Consider the following 4006-nt stretch of genomic DNA (forward strand, 5'->3'; position numbering starts at 1 on the left):
GTCTAGGAATCAGGAAGCCACCCCTCAGCAGACACAGAATCTGCTGACCATTTCACCTTGGATTTTACCATCTCCAGAACTATGAGAAATAAATTTTGTATGCTACCTAGTCTGTGGCATTCTGTTTTTGGCACCCGGATTAGCTAAAGTACCAGCATATCAGCTTGTACACATAATTTTTGGAAACTCTGATGCCAAATCCTTGAAGGCAAAAGGTGATTGATCTGCCGGAGAAGTGAACCTACATGATCCCTCTTTCCACAATAAACCGGAGAGTCAAAGCTGGCAAAAGTAGGTCAGGGTTTTCTAAAAGCCATACCTGAAAGGTTTCCAGTAACAGTTGATTTGATGGTAATTCAATCACATAAACAACCACAGCAAAAAGACACAACTATCAGAGATTTTCAGGATAGCCTCAAAAACACCATCTAACACTAAGGAGTTAAAGAAAGCATGAAGCTTCAAAAACTCAAACTTTGTTTAAACATGATTGTATAAACTTGTAATTCTTTTTTTTTTTTTTTTTTTTCTTGAGACGCAGTCTCACTCTGTCGCCCAGGCTGGTGTGCAGTGGCGCGATCTCAGCTCACTGCAAGCTCCGCCTCCTGGGTTTAAGCCATTCTCCTGCCTCAGCCTCCTGAGTAGCTGGGACTACAGGCTCCCGCCACCACGCCAGGCTATAAACTTGTAATTCTAATACTATGAACAAATCCTAAGGCAGGTGGCAGCATAGACACCCCTGGGCACAAGTGCTGAGTTTGGAAGTTTTGGTTCCTGTACACTTTGGAGCCGCCCCCGGTCCCCTCAACCCCTGCCCGCCTGTTAAGACGAGCCGGTCCTGGGCAGCAGATTAGGGGCAAACAGCCCAGATGCCCAGTTGCGGGCAGACCTCCATGCCTGGAGGAGGAGGCCGCCTCTGGGAGCAGGAGGAGCTGCTGGAACCCCTCCCCGCAGGCCCCTTTTCCTGCTCTCAATCACCTCCTGCCAGCATATATACACCCCCAGCACCAGCAGAATGAACAGGTCCTGCAGCAACAGGGCTGCAGTTCTGCTGAATGAGAGAAGCCTCCCTCCAGCGAGGTAGAGAAGCCCAGGTAACACACCCTGGTCTCTGCCTCCATGGCTCCCACTGTGCCCAGGACGGGGAGCAGCATGGGAGCTGCTGGCTGGGGCTCCGCTGACCACCTCAACTCTGTCACCTCTAGCTCCACCCACGCTTTCAGCTCCAGGGCTAATGCCAGTGGCCACAGCAGGTTCCATGACGTCAGGCAGCTCCTCCCTGGGCTGGTCCTTGACTGTACCAGGGCAGGGGCAGGAAGACTCTGGAGCTGCCTCTAGTTCCAGCGCTGTCCCTGGAGGGGGCTCTTCCCGTGGTGCTGGCACTGGCTCAACAGCTGGCACTGGAATTTCCTGTATTGCTGCATACGGAGCAGGAGCTGAAAAAGGAGAAAGAGTCATCAACATCAGTCACTTTCCACTGGAATTTCCAAACGTGGAAACAACCTCACTGAATTTAAAGGAATTCCAGCCCAAAGACAACACCCCCACAAAGTCTTCCAGACTGCAGGCCCCTTCACCATATGCCTGTGCCTCGGTGGGTTCCAGAATCTCCAGCCAGACAAGGACAATGTGCAGATGTGGCCCAGATAGGATCACCGGTAAAACCTGGCCTGGTAGGGCCTGCCCTGGGCTGCCCTGTGATACCTGGGGGCGCCTTTGGCTAAATGGCCAGAGGTGTCTGGGGTGAGCAATAAGCCTACATTGGCATCATTGGAAAAGGCTGTCACTCCTTCCATTCCTGAAGCAGGACCCTTGAAATGTGGGTCGAGAACATCTTGCTCTCCTGAACATCTCCCACCAAGTGAGCTGGCTATGGGGCTGGCTCTAGGATATGGGAGGCTGGTTACCAGAGTTCTAAGTTTTGTTCGGGTCTGTCATCAAGGAAGTGAAGGTGCGTCTTAAAGGTTCCATCCTCTCGGCCCCTTCCCACCATAAGACTTACTAAGGACCCCACAGGGGTGAGCTGACTGCTCACCCTCCCCACAGGTCAATTCCATACCTGTACACAGTTATGTCCACCCAGAGCCTGCTTGGACACCTGTGCCTGATGTTCACCAGGGGATGGATGTCCTCCTCAGGCCTGAGTGTCCACCTGGGGCCTGGTGTCCACCTTGGGCCTATGTTTCACTTGGGGCCTTATGTCCCTGGGGACTGGTATCCAGCTGTGGACTGATGGCCTATTGGGTCCTGTTGTTAACCTAAGGCCTGGTGTCCACCAGGGACCTGGTGATCACCTGGGATCTGGATATCAACCTGGGACCTGGGTGTCCATTAAGGCCTGATGTTCACCTAAGGCCTTAGTTTTCACCTGGGCCTGACAATCACATGGGGACTGGGTGTGTACCTTGGGTCTAATATCCACCTGGAGCCTACGTATCTACTTAAGGCACAGTGTCTACCTGCAGCCTGATGTCCATATGACTCTGGAGTTCAGCATGGGCCTGATGTACACCTAGGGCTTTGGTGTACTTCTGGGGCTGGTTGTCAATTTGAGGCCTGGTGTACACCTTGAGTCCAGTGTCTACCTGGGGCCTGATGTCTGCCTGGAGGACTGTTATCCTTCTGAGTTGGGAGCATTGCTGGAGCCCATGAGGTTGAGGCTACAGTGAGCCATAATTGCACCATTGCACTCCAGCCTGGGTGACAGACTGAGATCCTGTCTCAAACAAACAAACCAACAAAACAACAAACAAAAAACACAAATTATATAGCTGATACACACACACACACACATATATATATATTTTTAAATGGGGTAAAATTACATACTTTGGGCAATATTTCAATAAAGAAGGAAAAATCAATTGTACCTCAAAGAGACAGAGGAGAATTGCTATGCAATTTTCTTGAGTTTTCGGGGGATATTAGCTTAATTGCATATGATTAAGGGTTGTTCGTATCTAAAGGCACTGACTATCTATAGTAGTGAACGAGAAGGTAGTAGATATGATTAGGTGGAAGTTGTTGGTGGAGATGGTAGTGAAAACCTAGACAAGTTCTTTTCTATTTACATTCACTTGACGTTGTAGAGAGAGGATAAAGCAGTATTCTAGTAGGAGACCGGGAGGGTACATAGACAAGGGAAATATAGAATGAAGTATTGTGAGCCCACTTGTGGTTAGTGAATCATACATTTAAAGTGAAACCAACGAGTCAGCATTGTTGTGGATATGTAGAGTTAATGTATCATTCCAGCCACTTTCACTTGCACAGAGGCAGACAAGATATAAGTAGAATGTTGCATTTAAATAAGGCTGTATTAAAAGCCTAACGTAAAGTGATTGAGAAACTAGGGTATTGGAATAGTATGAATGGCAGTGATAATGATTGATCATGAAATTCAAACTGAGGAAGGAGAAAAGTGAAGATATGATTGGGTAAAAAATAGTGAAAGAGTAAACATGTGATTGATTGAATGAAGATATGATTGGGTGAAAGATAGTTGGATCCATGGGTCAATGTCCCTAAACGGTTAAATTATTTTTGGAACTGGGAGACTAGAGAGAATGAGCTGGAAATATAGAAGGTGGTATTTGGGAAATAGAATGTTTGAAATTGATTATAGAGAGGTGGTAGTTTAATGGCAATATAGAAGTCTAGGACGTGGTGACAATAAGATGACTAATAGGGAGAAAAAGCCATATAGTAGCAGACTTTTAAGGTATTAGAAATACTATCTCTATGGATCATTTGCATGGTGATCCCTGGGTACATAAGGACTGATTCCCTTAGAAAATTAGATGAAATGACGTCTGTGAAATCTCAATTTTTTATTTGCTGAGATAGCTGAGAGTTTCAGCTGCATATTGGTCTGACCAATGTATTAATGTATTTATAGCCTACTTAAAAAAGGGTCAGAAAGTCTTTTTTTAGCATACACATCAAAGGGATAATTATTTTTCTTCTGCTCATCGAAAATAAGCAAATATTGCTTAGGAGAGTCAGA

The 4006-nt window shown here is 46.9% G+C and overlaps 1 pseudogene; it reads right to left on the minus strand.

The window, feature by feature from the left end:
• Positions 1-550: 550 nt before the first annotated feature.
• On the minus strand, positions 551-1464 carry LOC129478531 (uncharacterized protein C2orf27A-like; annotated as a pseudogene).
• Positions 1465-4006: the final 2542 nt, after the last annotated feature.

Source organism: Symphalangus syndactylus, chromosome 3 (assembly GCF_028878055.3).
Source record: "Symphalangus syndactylus isolate Jambi chromosome 3, NHGRI_mSymSyn1-v2.1_pri, whole genome shotgun sequence".
In the NCBI taxonomy this organism is placed as follows: Eukaryota; Metazoa; Chordata; class Mammalia; order Primates; family Hylobatidae; genus Symphalangus; species Symphalangus syndactylus.